We start from the raw sequence: 16,415 nt of genomic DNA, 5'->3' as shown, positions 1-16,415 counted from the left end.
GCGGAACCAAACTGTAGATTCTTGAAGAGAAGAACCTGCAAGCAGAGGGGACAGAGTTTATGCCATTCGGAAGTAACCAGTAGGCACGGAAGAGCAATGCCCACCAATGAAGGAATATGCAGGAGTGATGACGGTGACCATAACGCTGCAGCTGTGAGGACCAGGTGACACGGAGGATGACCAGGAGCCATGCACGAGCTGTCCCGCTTCGGAAGTCGAAGACCAGGGGGTCACTCTCCGGCGGGAGCACCAACGAGCCTTGGCAGCAGCAACAGTCATGGTAAACTAAGGAGCTACGTTGGGACCAACAAGGTCCAAGGGACTCACCAAGTGCAGGAGAGTCAGAGCAGCCCCCCACCCAGAGCAAGCAGGGGAGCCCACTGAAGCAAGAGAAGACCCTTGAAAGGACCCACAGGCCAAAGGCACAGGAGTCACAAGAGGACCTCTAGCAGTTCACCAAAGATGAAGACACAGAGCAGAGGATGCAGTGAGGACGAAGATCATGGCAGGAAGCTTTAGGTAGCCTGTAGATCTCTGGAGTGGAGAGTCAACAAGCCTTGGTAACGGCTAGTCGACACCATACAAAGGGGTTCATCCCCAGCGGTTCCGACGAGGGGTATTGGCCTCAAACTTACTGAGAGAACAGGTCAGGCTTCAAGGGAGTTGCAGTACCACTGCCTCTGTTGCTGAGCCTTTCGATGTCATTGGGACATCAGGAGCAGCAGGCCAGTCAGCTTCGTTGCAGTGCCTACAGATGGAGGGGAGTGACGACCCCTTCATTTCAAGGGAGATTACTTTGGGTGTCCTCGATGCCCACAGGTCTGTTGAAGATACTGGAAGAAGCACAGACCCAGACGACGACGAAGAAGAAGTGCACAACAGTGAGACCAAGAGCAGCAGGAGTCTTCCTTTATGCAGTCTTGGTTCCAAGCGAAGTCCAAGTGTCCAGACGGTCGAAGAGTGACATGGTATTAGGCTGAAGTCTTGTCCCACAATGAATCTGAGGACCCATCCACAGGTAAGCCCTTTTTTACCCCAAGAAATGGGTTTTACGACGACTCATGGGTCCCTCCTAGAGTAAGGGCTGGAAAGAGGGGAGGATACTTCCATGTCCTTTGTCCAGTTTCACGTCAGAGCGGGAACCATGGGCTCACTGAACTGGCTCGAACCAGACTATGCAAGGAGCGCACAACATATGCCCTTCAAAGTTGTCTGGTGGCACTGGCAAGCACCCCCACCCCAGCCCAATACACTAAGTCCTGTCTGGGAGGTGGTCACACCTTACTGTGATAGAAAACCTATTCTACTTTTCTCTGCTCAAGCTCAGCAGCAGGCAGGCAGAATCTTGTCAGTGGTAGGCAGCAGTACTAGCTTGTTAGCAGACCCTGAAAGGCTGTTGCTGGAAGTACTGGGGGCTTCCCCAAGGAGCCCCCCAGTGCATGGAATCATACCTCCAAATCCTGCTACGGTGATGGGGTGCGATTCAAACATGTTTATACTGAACATGCCCAGGTTGAGCACGGCCACTATATAGTTAGCCAACGCGTAATGACGGATGGCCACTATATGTATCAAAATGGCTGACCGCACTTACAAAGCCTGGAGAATCAACTTGGGGGTTTGTAGGGGTGTTCTGCTAATGAAGGGGCACCCACACACTTATGACTAGGCTGTCTGGTTTTAGGTTTACACCTATAATAACTGGTAAATTCCCACCGAAAGTGAAATAGCCCGTACCAGTGTAACTATATAAACACTGAAAAAACACCTTCAGAACCACAAATTGAATCTCATTCAAAGAAAGGAAAAGTAAAAGAGTCTTTTTCTACCTGATCTGGCCAATACAATATAACTTCGTTATACAAGCTAGCAGCAAGAACCACTGGCTTAACATTATTCTGCTTGAGTTTTGTTGATTAGGGATGTCACTAAAATATTTTTTCTTTCCACCCTGGAACCCCTTAAACTTGAGAGCTACCGCCCTATCTCTCTCCTTCCTTGGGCCGCGAAAATTGCGGAAGCCCATGTGAATGACGTGCTGACTAAACATATTGCAAGGGAATGTATTCTGGATCCTTCCCAGAATGGGTTCCATGCGGGCCACAGCACGGAAACTGCCCTGCTCTCTATGACGGAACATCTTTGTTCTGTGCTCGACTCCGGTCAGACTGCGGCACTGATACTTCTTGACCTCAGTGCCGCGTTTGACGCGGTTTCACACAAAATTCTACTTCAACGTCTACGAGAGGCAGGGGTTGAGGGCACTGCTTTCGATTGGTTCCGCTCCTTCCTATCTGATCGGACCTTCAAGGTTGCCACTCCACCGTTTGAGTCCAAACTCTATCCCCTGGATCTGGGTGTGCCTCAGGGTTCGTCTTTGAGCCCCACCTTATTCAATCTTTATGTGAGGCCGTTGGCTGCTGTCGTCAAGCATTGGGGTCTGACCATGGCCTCTTATGCTGACGACACGCAGCTGGCGGTCACCCTGAGTGGGGACACTGACCGTGATGCCCCCAGATTTTGGGAAGGACTCCTGGCAGTGGCCAGCTGGATGAATACCAACTGTCTCCGGCTTAACGCCAAAAAAACGGAGGTCATGATAGTAGGAAAGCGAGCGGATCTTTGGGGTGATAAGTGGTGGCCCCCTGAGCTGGGTGTAACCCCTACCCCAGTGACAGAGGTAAAGAACTTGGGGGTTTGGCTTGACCCTGCTCTCAGCTTTTGTGGCCACATGAAAAAAGTAGCGGCCACCTGTTTCGGCATCTTACGAGGGCAGAGACTCATCCTGAGGTTCTTTGATGCCTCAACCAGGCAGCTGGTCATACAAGCATCTATATTATCACGGATTGATTGTGCCAGCTCCCTATTGCTGGGGGCCAACCAGGCTGAAATTGCGCGGATGCAACGCATCCAGAATGCTGCAGCCAGAACCCTGGTGGGGCTCCCGAGGTTCTGCTCTGCAGAGAGTACCATCCGCTCTCTACATTGGCTGCCGGTGGCACAGAGGATCCATTTTAAGACACTGTGCCTGTCATTCAAGATCCTCAGGATGGCCTCCCCCCCCCGATTCTTGACAATCTTTTGAAGCCTTATGTTCCCTCGCGCCCTTTGAGATCCATGGGCCAAAACTTGGCTGTGGTTCCACGATTCAGACTGTGCAGAGCGGGAGGACGTTCCTTTCGAGTCTTGGCTGCGGAGCTGTGGAATTCTTTACCGTCCCACATCCGCGAAATTGATGAGCTGCTGTAATTCAGGAGAGCCATCAAAACGCATCTGTTCCCCCATTTCTCTTAGGATTCTGTTTTGTGTGCTTCCTCCATCTTACTGCTGTGTTGTCTGGATTCCCTTCCAGAAGCGCCGGGACGCCCCTTGGCTGGGGCATCTGTGCGCTATAGAAGTGTTATTAACATAACATAACATAACTTTTGCTTTTTTCAGTTTTGTGGTCTTTAGTCTAAAGATGCAGGGTTTAGAAGCACATTTTAGGTCTTGTTTAATTATTTTATAAACTGTATAGAATCAGGAAATATCAAAATAATATTTGATACTTTGGCTGCATTTGATTCTTTCACTGATATGTAAAATGGCTGGTTTCATAACAATCTTTCCCAGTATGTGTCATCGCATTTACCCACAGAGAATGGGTAAAAGCCCTTGATAAAACAGCCCCAGTTTCTAGTAAGTTACTATTGACAGTAGGTGTATTGCCAACATCCCAGGATTTAAGAATTCAATGCAAGGTATTGTGACAAGTTTATGTGAAAAGAGTGCCATCACCTAGCATCTGGGATAGAGGTGAAAACGTAACACCAGACTTTTGAAAAACATGTAACACAGTGCGCCTTGAGATGCTGCTGCAGAAAGGTTCTTTCCAAGTTCAATAAAGATTGAAGCGATATTGTTTGCATTTGCAGTGATTCAGCTTTGTATACGAAAAGATTGTGTGGTGACCTGTAAAAATCGATACCCGAGCTGAAGTGCTTCCCTATAAGAGATTATTGCCACTTGTTAGATGGTATGCTAAAAGCATCTTTACAATCTTCAGAGTTAATGAAGAATGCTATTGACTTTTAAGTCAATTTTGATGCACGGTTTTGTTATGCGCAGGAACTAAAACGCAAATATTTCTCATTTTGTACTTTGTGTGGCATCAAAAAGTCATCCCAACTGTGTCACTTAGTTGATGGTGTTCTTTCCATGAGAAGGGGCAGTGAATGCTATATTATCCATGTGGCAACTGTTTACAGAATATTTGCTGAGTGATGGTGCCAAAGGCAAGAAACGTGAGGATCTTTGGTCGCATATTGATAGTGAAGTGAAAAAAACGAATCTACTGCATTCTTAGATTTTTACAGGGAAACAGAAGTGCTGCAGTGGACATAATAAAAAAACTAGTCTGAAAACACCCTTGTTTGCCAAGTGTTCAGCATAATTGGTGTAGATGTGAAACATCTCATTTAGAGTCGTCTGGGTGACACCTTTAGTGAATTTGGCAACATTTTCCACGTTTAAGTGCTTGCCACTTGGTAAGCAAAGAAATGTTGAAGAAAAATTCAGGAACTTTTATTTTGCAATGTATGAGAAATGCCTTGCAATGATGCATATAAATGTCCCTTCCCCAGCCATGGCATTTGAAGTCAATGAAACCTCACTGTGGTACTTTGTACAAGTTCGAGATCCCTTCCATAAAGGGAATCTTCTCCGTAGTTTCGTAAGTGCTGCTTCATTTTTGACCGCTTCAATAACTAAGGGCATAAGATCCCAGTTCAAGGCAAATGTTGCAGAACCTGCCCAGAGAATCGAATCTTAAACTGCACCAGTATTGGAATGGAAAGCTATGTCAGTGGCCAGAGTTAACAAATTGTGTACTGGCTGTTTTGGCGTTGCCAGTCTCAAGTGCCAATGTTGAGAGACCCTTTTCAAAGAAAACAAAAGTTTACATGGGAAGGAAAGAGCGAGCGCACATGACCAAAGACTGACTGAAGAAGTATTCTATGGTGGACTACAATAAGTTTGATTTGCAAAAATGCATTTGGACTTTGTATACACTGTATGTACACTGTCTATATATCATGCACTATCAGTGCAGAAAGCAAGCAATAATAAAAGAAAAAAGTTCCTTAAACACCGGAAAAACATGGTTTCTGTTGTTTTTAATGGCATGAAAATGTGTAACCACTGATAACCACTGTTTTTTTAAGGTATTGAAATCGTTTGAACACACTGAAAGGAAAATGCTACTTACCAGTATGCATCTGTTCTTGGCATGTAGAGCTGCAGAATACTACATTTAGCAATAGATCGCCACCTGGTGTTGGGCTCGGATGATTGCATGTTGTTGTCTTCTTGGAAGAAGTATTTTGTAGTCACGAGATAGGTGAGTCCTCCCTTGGACAATACTGCGCATGGTCATCGACTCCATCCTCAGATTGTTTTTCGCCAAGAAGGGAAATGGAGTTAGTAGAAGTAAAGAGAAAAGGATGTCCATGCGTGTGTATCTAAGTAAGATGAGTACTGGAATGCATACAAGTCCCGGGGAGGCGGGAGGGCATGTAGGATTCTGCAGCTCTACATGCCAAGAACAGATGCATACTGGTAAGTAGCATTTTCCGTTCGAGGCATATGAGCTGCAGATCCTACATTTAGCAACGATTGTGCAGCAGTGTCTCCCCTAGCGGTGGTCGCTTGTATCCGTTGCAGCATACTGAAAGAGTGTTTAAGGACATCTTGGCCTACTGCAGCTTGCTGATCAACACAATAGTGTTTAGTAAAGGTGTGTATTGTAGACCATGTTGCTGCCTTGCATATATCCTCTAATGGTATGTTTCCTAAGAAAGCCTTAGAGGCTCCTAGTTTGCAAGTGGAGTGTGCTCTAGGAGGAACTGTTAGTGTACGTTTAGCCTTGTGATAGCATATTTGAATACACTTTACAATCCATATAGCAATACCTCCTTTAGAGATAGGATTGCCTTTGTGTGGGGGAAAGAAAGATACAAATAGTTGTTTTGTCTTTCTGAAGGATTTAGTCCTGTCTGTGTAATATAGTAGAGCTCTTCTAACATCTAAGGTGTGCAAAGCTCTTTCTGCAACAGAGTCCGGTTTTTGAAAAAACACTGGTAACTCTACTGATTGGTTTAGGTGAAAAGGAGTAATCACTTTTGGTAGGAATTTTGGATTGGGTCTAAGAACCACTTGGTTAGGATGTATTTGAAAAAATGGTTCTTCTATTGCGAATACTTGGATTTCACCAACTCTTCTGAGAGAGGTAATGGCAACAAGGAAAGCAGTTTTCCATGTTAGAAATTGCAGTTCACATTTATGTAACGGCTCAAAAGGGGGTCCCATGAGTCTTGTAAGGACCACATTTAGGTTCCATACCGGAGCAGGTGGTAACCTGGGTGGGATTATTCTTCTTAATCCTTCCATAAATACTTTTATTGCAGGTACTCTAAATAGAGATAGATGTCTATTTTGTAAATACGCTGCAATAGCTGCTAGATGCAGGCCTATGGAAGAGTAAGCCAAATTGGACCTTTGTAAATGTAGAAGGTAGCAAATGATATTTTGGATGGAAACGTCCAAAGGATCAATGTGATTGTTGTTACAGTATATTGCAAATAGTTTCCACTTAGCAGCATAGCATGCTCTGGTAGTGGGTCTTCTAGCTTCTTTAATTATATTCATACAGTCTGGTGGTAAGTTTAAGTAACCAAACTCTAGGACTTCAGGAGCCAGATCGCCAAATTCAGTTGGCTTGGTTCTGGGTGTCTTATTTCTCCATGGCTCTGTGTTAACAGGGATGGATTGAGCTGTAATTTCTGATGTGGAACCAATGAGAGATCTAGTAGAGTAGTGAACCACGGTTGACGTGCCCATGTAGGGGCCACTAGTATCAGTTTGAGGGACTGTTGTCTGAGCTTGCGTACTACTAGTGGAATGAGTGGGAGAGGCAGGAAAGCGTACGCAAATCTGCCTGACCAATTCATCCATATTGCATTCCCCTCCGACCGTGGGTGTGGAAACCTGGCGGCGAAGGTTGGGCATTTTGAGTTCTCGTGGGTGGCAAACAGGTCTATTTGTGGATGCCCCCACATTTGAAAGAATGGTTGAAGTACTTGTGGGTGCAACTCTTCGTGAATCTGTTGTGATTGACGACTTAACAGATCTGTTATCTGGTTGTGGATCCCTGGAAGGTGTTCTACTGTCAGATGTATGTTTTGAGGGATGGCCCATCTCCAAATGTTCTGTGCAAGTTGGGACAGTTGCATAGAGTGTGTCCCCCCTGTTTTTGTATGTAGTACATGGCTTTCATACTGTCCGTTCGGACAAGGACAGCTTTGTTTTGGATTTGTACTTGAAATGTTTTGAGTGCTAGGAAAATCGCTAGCAGCTCTAAGTGGTTGAGGTGGACCTGTTTCTGTTGATTGTTCCACTGACCTTGTGTGGTATAATGCAGGAGATGGGCTCCCATCTGTTGTGAGCACTACCTGTGGAACAGGTTCTAGGAACGGCCGTCCCTTTGTCAAACATTTGGTGTTCCACCATTGCAGAGAGCGATATGTACGGCTGTCCACCAACACCAGGTCTGTGAGATGACCTTGAGCCTGATTCTACTGTTGAGCTAGACATTCTTGTAGTGGACGCATTTGCAGTCTTGCGTAGGGAACTATGAAGATGCAAGATGCCATCATCCCTATTAGTTTCATGAACACTCTGGCTTGTAGAGAGTGCTGGCATTGAAAAAGGGAGACTAAGTTCTGAATACTTTGAACCCTGGCTTGACTGGGATACGCTTGAGCTACTGATGTGTTTATAGTAGCTCCTAGATATTGATGAACGTGCAAAGGCTCTAGGTGCGACTTGGTGTAGTTTATCGTAAACCCTAAGTTGTGCAGTGTTTGAATTGTTTGTTTTGTGTGTTGTGCACACTGGTTGAACGATCTTGCTTTTATGAGCCAGTCGTCTAGGTAGGGGGAAGACATGTATTTGTTGTCTTCCGAGATGTCCTGCCACTACTGCTAAGCACTTTGTAAACACTCGTGGTGCTGTTGTAACCCCGAATGGAAGGACTTTGAACTGATAGTGTTGTCCTTGTATGACAAACCTTAAACACTTCCTGTGCGCAGGATGTATTGGAATGTGAAAATAGGCGTCCTTTAGGTCTAGTGTGGGCAGAAAATCTCCCTGTTGTAGTAATGGGAGTACCTGTTGTAAAGTGATCATGTGAAAATTATCTGATTGAATGTAGTGGTTGAGTGGCCTGAGGTCGAGAATTGGTCTTAAGGTCCTGTCCTTCTTTGGAATTAGGAAGTACAGGGAGTAGACTCCTGTTCCTTGTTCTTCTAAGGGAACTACTTGAATAGCATCTTTTTGTAGGAGTGCTAGAACTTCCTGTTGAAGCAGAGTTATGTGTTCTACAGACATTGGACGCTGCCTGGGTGGTATGTTTGGGGGGGGGTTGCTTTGAGTTCTAGGCAGTAGCCATGTTGGATAATTTGTCTTACCCACCTGTCTGTTGTGATGGAGTTCCAGACAGATAGGAACTGTGAAAGTCTGCCCCCCACAGGAGTGGAATGCTGTAGGGGAGGCAGAGGGAAGTCACTGTTTAGGAGTGGAAGAGGAGCGGTTGTTGTTACTACCTCTACCTCTTCCCTTGTTGTTATTGCCTCTGTATCCTCCTCTAAAAAATCCTCTATTAGAGGAGGTCTGCGTGTGTGTTTTAAAAGATGATGATGTGTCTGAGCCGGTCTGCTTGGAATCTCCTCTAGAAGAGGAGCGGCGAAAAGAACCTCTAGTTTGGGTAGATTGTAATGCCCCCATAGACTTAACGGTATCTGTGTCCTTCATCTTTTCTAATGTATTATCTACCTCCGGCCCGAACAATTGGTTCTGATTAAAGGGCTGGTTTAGGATGGTAGTTTGTACCTCTGGTTTAAAACCGGAGATGCGTAACCATGCGTGACGCCTGAGAATAACACTAGTGTTCCCTGCTCTGGATGCTGTGTCAGCTACATCTAGTGCACATTTAATTGACGCATTTGAAATTAATTTGCTTTCTTGTAAAAGTTCTGCTGCCAGATCCTTGTTTTGATCTGGTAGGTGTTCCATTAACTTTTCTAGTTGATTGTAATGAGTCCTGTTGTAGCGTGAGAGTAAAGCCTGTGTGTTTGCTATGCGCCATATGTTTGTTGCTTGTGCAGCAATTAGTTTCTCTGACGCATCAATGATCTTGGACTTTTTGTCAGGCGGGGGTGTGTCCCCAGAAGTTTGAGAATTGGCCCTTTTGCATGCATTAGACACTACCAAGGAGTCTAGTGGCAGATGACCCTTAATGTATACTGTATCAGCTGGTGCTGGCCTATACTTTCTCTATTCTTGGATTTAACACCCTACCCCTTACTGGATCTTTAAAAATCTCTGGAGCATGTTTAATGACTCCCCTAATCAGTGGTAATATCTGGGTAGACCTTTGTGACTGTTCGAAAGTGTCTAACAAGAAGTCCTCCTCAACGGCATCAGAGTGCATGGGAACCCCATGGTAAAGTGCAGCTCTGTTTAACAAATGATTAAAACCAATGCTGTCCTTTGTAGGGGAAGGTTTTGTTGGGTAGTACTGAGGATCAGGGATGTCTGGTGCATTATTTGGTGAAAAATTATATGCATCATCATCATCATCCTTAGGATATTCTGTGTTAACATCCTCATCTAAAGGGTATGTATGTGGCTCTGGAATATCATCCCCCCCACCCAAATCATACTCCTCATCAGTGTGGGGTGATGATGCAGGAGAGTGAATAGGAGAAGTTATAGGTTCTATATATGGAGTAACAGGAGAGGAAGAAGGTGAAGGAGAGGAAGGGTGCATTGGAGAAGTTGCACAGTCCTTTTTGGAAGGAACCACAGGTGTAAGTGGTGTGTCTGCTGGTCTCTTCTTATAAGGGATTGCTTCCACATGTCCAGTTTTTGGATTAATATGGACTTTTTCTGTCTAGGATCTGGTCTAAACAGTTCTTCCTTTTCTATAATCTTCTTCGGTGTCGATTTTTTCGGAGCCGTTAGAAGTTGTTTAGTACTTTTTGCCTTATGAGGAGTAGTGGAGTCTTTTGGCAATGTTTTCGGTGGCGAATGTTGTTTAGGCTTATCTGGGGTCTTCGGTACCGGTATTAGAGGTTTCGGCGTGGAGACAGGTTTTGCTGGTCCTGTGGCGCCGGAAACTGGCTTCCCCTCTTTGTTTTTTGAACCGGCAGGGTTCGGAGTCGAAGCTTTCGGGTTTGGTACAGTGTTTGTCTTTGGCGCCGATGGTACGGGTGCCGAAGTGTCTTTGTCTTTGGGCGCCAAAGGGTTTTTTATGTCCGGTGCCGACGAATCTTTCGGTGTCGAAGGATGTTTTGGTGCCAATGGAGGAGTTGTAACTGGCACATGGTGTTTCTTCGGTGCCGAGGCACCGGTAGGCGTATTCTCTTTCCTCAGAGCCGGGCCCGAAGGCGGGGCGTTAGAGGGTAAATGTCGGTCTCGACTGGGCCCCATGAGCGGAGTGCTGACCGTTGCCTTCTGTTTGGGTAATGTCTGTCGTGCAGGGGCAGATGTACTCACGGGTTGTTGAGACGGAATTGAATCGTCCGAATCCTCTGCCCCGATATTATTTGGAGATCAGGCAAGTCCTCCTCTGCGCCAAGTGGAGCCTCGTCCTCGGAGATATCTTCGATTGGATATTCGTCCTCGGAGACGTCTTCTTTGACGATCTCCTCTTCAAAGATGGCCTCCGGTGCTGGTGCTGATCTTCTCATTTCGTGTCGACGGGCCCTCCGATCTCGAATTGTCTTTTTCGATCGGAAGGAGGCACAGGCTGTGCAGGTTGACTCGCCGTGTTCTGGCGAGAGACAGAGGTTGTAAACCTCGTGATGGTCGCTATGAGAGAATTTTGCTCGACATACCGGGCATCTCTTGAATGGAGTTCTGTCCATGAGGCGTAGGCCCAACAGCCCGCGTCGACGCACCGGAATGTAGCTGGTAATGTCGAAAGTCTATTCGATGTCGAAAGAAGTTTGTTTGAAGTTTCTCGCTTCGAAAAAGCAGAAAAGGTCTTTTTCTAGCCGGAGCGGAAAACTTTCATCTGAACCCAGTGGTGGAAAAAAACAATCTGAGGATGGAGTCGATGACCATGTGCAGTATTGTCCAAGAGAGGAGTCCCCTATCTCGTGACTACAAAAGACTTCCTCCAAGAAGACAACAACCTGCAATCATCCAAGCCCAACACCAGGTGGCGATCTATTGCTAAATGTAGGATCTGCAGCTCATATGCCTCGAACAAACCACACCATAATTTACCAAAAATGTAAACTGAAAACAGGAAAGCCTACTTATAACCCAGAACTCTACCTTCAGGATTGAAAGGCGTGCCTTTAGGGGTGACTTATAGCTTTTAAGTGTAGTGACCTCAGATAGAAGACAACTTATATTGGTTGTAAGTGGTGCTAGGGCCAGCTTAAACAGCCTGCACTGGCAGGCCTGTAGTCACAGTTTGAGTGGTCTCTCATGGGTGGCATAAATGCTGCAGCCCATGGGAATCACCTTGAGTACCTATGCCCTAGGTACCTCAATAACATATACTAGGGACTTACAAGGGTACACTAGTAGCCAATTGTGGAGGTACAAAAATGCGTACCAAGTCAAATTTAGGGAGGAAGCACAGTGACTGGGGTCGTCATTAGCAGGATCCCAGTCAGAGTGGTCACAAACCACACTGACACCAGGCAAAAAGTGGGGGGAACCATACTAGACGTTTCCTACCTTCCTACAGGTACCTTTACAAGGGACTTACAGGTGGCCCAGAGGTCTGCCACTTGTGGAAACAAAGGTACAGTTTTGGGAAAGAACACAGGTGCTGAGGCCTAGTTAGCTGTGTCACAGTACACATTGAGTCAAGTTCGCATCAGGTATCTGGAAAAAAGTTAGGGGGTAACCATGCAAAAAGAAAACAAGTTACTTACCTGTAACTTTGGTTCCCCAGTATTGGTAACTTTCATAGATTCCCGTGCTTTTGTATCATTCCCCGTTGTCGGAATGGGAGTCTCGGTAACAAAAATAACATAGCAGTAGGTACAAAAGAGAAAGCAAAAGGCCTAGGCCTCATTCCCTTTTGTAGCATATCCGCCTTTGTGTAAAAGAGACCAAATCAGGCATCAGCCAATCAGAAGAGCCTCACCCCAGAGTACCCTCCTGAAGGAATCTCAGAGCCTCAGATTTTCGTAGCCGTTGTATAACAGTCACCATATCTGCTGAAGGCTGAGCTTTCGTCGGGGAGGTGGGTGGGCGCATGGGAATCTATGAAAGTTACCAATTCTGGGGAACCAAAGTTACAGGTAAGTAACTTGTTTTCTTGCCCCAGTATTGGAACTTTCATAGATTCCCATGCTTTTGTATCAGAGTAGCAAGCAGATAGCAATAAAAAACACATTTTGTGGCATAATTATACCTTGTAATAGCCACCAATACATGAAGATACAAAACGTGAAAATAAGGAAGGTGGGATAGAAAGGAAAGCTCACCAATTAGTGTAAGAGGTTCCTCAGGACTGCCTGGCCCACAGCCTTGTCTTCTTGTTGCAAGGATTCCAAGCAGTAATGTTTTATAAAGGTGTGCACGCTGCTCCAAGTCGCAGCCCTGCAAATGTCTTTGATATGCACTCCTGCGAAGAGAGCTGTTGAATAAGCCACTGATCTCGTGGAATGCGCTCGAACTCTGCTGGTCAGTGGTTTACCCGCTGCAGTATGGCAATGTAGAATGGCACTGGTAATCCATCTCGTAATCCCCTGTTTTGATATGTTTTGCCAGGACCACCAAAAGCAATGAACAATTGGGAGGATTTCCGAAATCGTTTGGTGCGATCCAAGTAAAATTTTAAGCACCTCTGCACATCCAGAGAATGTAGTGACCTCTCTGCTGGTGTAGTAGGGTGAGGAAAGAAAGCTTTAAGAATAACCGGTTCATTTAAGTGGAAGTCCGAGGGCACCTTGGGTATGAACCTTGGGTTTGTTCTCAAGATCACAGTGTTCCTTTTGAATTGGAGAAATGGCTCTTGGATTGTGATAGCCTGTAACTCCCCAGTATGTCTTGCTGATGTGAGGGCAAGAAGGAGAGCCAATTTCCAAGAAAGAAATTTTTTGTATGATCTATGTATCTGTTCAAATGGACTCTTCATAAGTTGAGTGAGGACCAGATTCAGATGCCAAGTAGGAGGCGGAGGCCTCACCGGGGGGTACGACGGAACAATCCTTTGAGAAATTGCTTTACTATCCTGGACGACCTAAGAGAAGGTTCAGACCCAGAGTGTCTGCATCTCGAAATCGCTGCAAAATGAACTTTTATAGATGAATGGGCAAGTCCCGTTAGCCAAGGACAACAGATAGGGCAGCAGCTGGTGAGGTTCCGAATAAAAAGGGTCCACACCCTCTTTTCTGCACCAAATGCAGAATCTCTTCCATTTGAGTCGGTAAGTTTTGTTCGTGGAAGGAGCTCTAGCCTGGGAGAGAACATCTTATCTCATTCAAGATGGGAAGATTCATAAATTCTTGCTGTACAGGAGCCATGCTGTCAGGTGCAATGACTCTGGATTCAGAAGCCAAACTTGCCCTTCTGACATTGTGAGAAGGTCCAGGATTGTTCTCAAGGGAAGAGGAGGAACCCGCGACAACAGATGGAGCTCTGTGTACCAGAACTGTCTCGGCCAAGCAGGGGCTATCAAGATCATCTTGCATGGTTCTATCTCGATCTTCCTGATGAGCCTCGGGATCAGTGGAATGGGGGGAAAGGTGTAGACAAATGTCCTTGACCAGGCTATCGAAAGTGCATTCCCCAATGATCCTCGGTGGTGAAGCTTGCTTGCATAGGACCGGCATTTCTTGTTGGTCAGTGTGGCAAATTGAATATGCTACTTACCAGTATGCATCTGTTCTTGGCATGTAGGGCTGCTAACATTCATATCTTAGCATTAGATCGCCGCCTAGTGTTGGGTCCGGATGATCGCACATTGTTGTCCTGGAAGAGTCTTCGAAGTGTCCTGAGATAGGTGGCTCCTCCCCTGGACTACAGTGCGCATGGGCATCGGCTCCATCCCCAGATTGTTTTTCGCCATTGTGGCAGAAGATGGAGCGTAAAGTGTAAATGATGTCCATGCTAATGATTGAATACAATAGTATATCTGCAGCTGCGACAGGCACCGGGGAGGAGGGTGGGCGATATGAATGTTAGCAGCCCTACATGCCAAGAACAGATGCATACTGGTAAGTAGCATATTCAGTTCGAGGCATGTGGGCTGCTAAATTCATATCTTAGCATAGAATATATAGCAGTCCCTCCATCAGCGGCGGTTGCCCGTGCCAGCTGCAGAAACCTGAAAAAGTGTTTTGAGAACAGCCTGTCCTACAGCAGCTTGCTGCTTGGAATGCACGTCAACACAGTAGTGTTTTGTAAAGGTATGTGGTGTAACCCACGTGGCTGCTCTGCAAATGTCCTCTAAAGGAATGTTCCCTAGGAAAGCCATGGATGCCCCCAATTTGCGTGTGGAGTGCGCCCTTGGGGGTATTGTTAAAGTGCGCTTGGCCTTGTGATAACAAATTTGGATGCACTTAACAATCCATCTGGCTATTCCTGCTTTGGAAATCGGGTTGCCTTTGTGTTGTGGTGAGAAGGCAACAAAAAGCTGTTTTGTTTTCCTAAAGTGTTGTGTCCTGTCTATGTAGTACATCAACGCCCTCCGTACGTCTAACGTATGGAGCATTCTTTCCGCTACCGTTTGCGGGTTTTGGAAGAATGCCGGCAAGTCTATAGTTTGGTTGAGATGAAACTGTGACACCACCTTTGGAAGGAATTTGGGGTTAGTACGTAGCACTACCCTATTTGGATGAATTTGAATGAATGGCTCTTGTATTGTGAGCGCTTGCAGCTCACTAACACGCCTCAGTGACGTAATAGCAATCAGGAAAGCTACTTTCCACGTTAGGAATTGTAGTTCACACGAGTGTAGTGGCTCAAATGGTGGTCCCATCAGTCTGGTGAGGACCACATTGAGGTTCCACACCGGAGCTGGCGGTGTTCTTGGGGGAATGACTCGTTTCAGACCTTCAAGGAAAGCTTTAATGGCGGGCACTCTGAAGAGAGAGAGATGCTGCCTATTTTGAAGGTAAGCTGCGATGGCGGATAGATGTATCCGAATCGAAGTGAACGCTAGCTTGCACTTGTAAAGATGCAACAGGTAGCAAATGATGTTAGGGATAGATGCATCTAGCGGGTTGATGTCATTGGTGGTGCAGTAAATGACAAAACGCTTCCATTTTGCCGCATAGCATGCTCTGGTTGTTGGTTTCCTTGCCTCCTTGATGATGTCCATGCATTCAGGAGGTAGGTTGAGGTACCCAAACTGTAAGACTTCAGGAGCCAGATCGCCAGGTTGAGCTGTTGCGGATCTGGATGCTGAATTTCTCCATGGTTCTGCGTCAAAAGCCTGGGCGTGAGGCGCAGTCTTTGATGCGGAACCACTGAGAGTTCGAGGAACGTGGTGTACCAGGCCTGGCGCGCCCACGTTGGAGCAACTAGGATGAGTGTCGTCGAGTGCTGCCTTAGTTTTTTCGCCACCAGTGGTATCAGAGGTGTCGGCGGAAAAGCGTACGCAAATTTGCCTGACCAGTTCATCCATATCGCATTGCCCTGCGATTGCGGGTGTGGGAACCTGGTGGCGAAGCTTTGGCATTTTGCGTTCTCCCTTGTGGCGAACAGGTCTATCTCTGGATGACCCCACCTTTGGAAGTACGGCTGGAGTACTGATGGATGTATCTCCCACTCGTGCATTTGATGGCTGTATCTGCTGAGCAGATCCGCCATCTGATTGTCCTTCCCTGGGAGGTGCTCCGCCATGAGGAAGATGTTCCTCTGAATGGCCCACTTCCACATGCTCTGAGCCAGATGAGACAGCTGCGGTGAGTGGGTGCCCCCCTGCTTCTGGATGTAGTACATCGCGGTCATGTTGTCCGTCCGGACTAACACCACTTTGTTGCACAGATGTACAATGAAGGACTTGAGCGCCATGAAGATCGCCATCAGTTCTAGATAGTTGATGTGCATCTTCTGTTGCTGCGTTGTCCATAGTCCCTGCACTGTGAAATTGAGCAGATGAGCTCCCCATCCCTGGAGAGATGCGTCCGTTGTTAGGACAATCTGTGGCACTGGCTCCTGGAACAGTCGGCCCTTGCAAAGGTTGTGTGGAGTCCACCAATGCAGAGAGTCGTATGCCCGACTGGTAACCAACACTAGGTCTGTTAATTGTCCCTGAGCCTGTGTCCACTGATTCGCTAAGCACTCCTGGAGCGGGCGCATATGCAACCGTGCGTGAGGGACTATGAAGATGCAGGAGGCCATCA

The 16,415-nt window shown here is 46.5% G+C and overlaps 1 protein-coding gene across 9 annotated transcripts in view; it reads right to left on the bottom strand.

Moving 5' to 3' along the window:
- RC3H1 (ring finger and CCCH-type domains 1) overlaps window positions 1–16,415 on the bottom strand; it is an 828,931-nt gene that overhangs the window by 499,390 nt on the left and 313,126 nt on the right. The gene's annotated exons all lie outside the window — the stretch shown is intronic.

Source organism: Lissotriton vulgaris, chromosome 1_1 (genome assembly GCF_964263255.1).
Source record: "Lissotriton vulgaris chromosome 1_1, aLisVul1.2, whole genome shotgun sequence".
Lineage (NCBI taxonomy): Eukaryota > Metazoa > Chordata > Amphibia > Caudata > Salamandridae > Lissotriton > Lissotriton vulgaris.
This window is presented reverse-complemented; position numbering and strand designations above follow the sequence as displayed.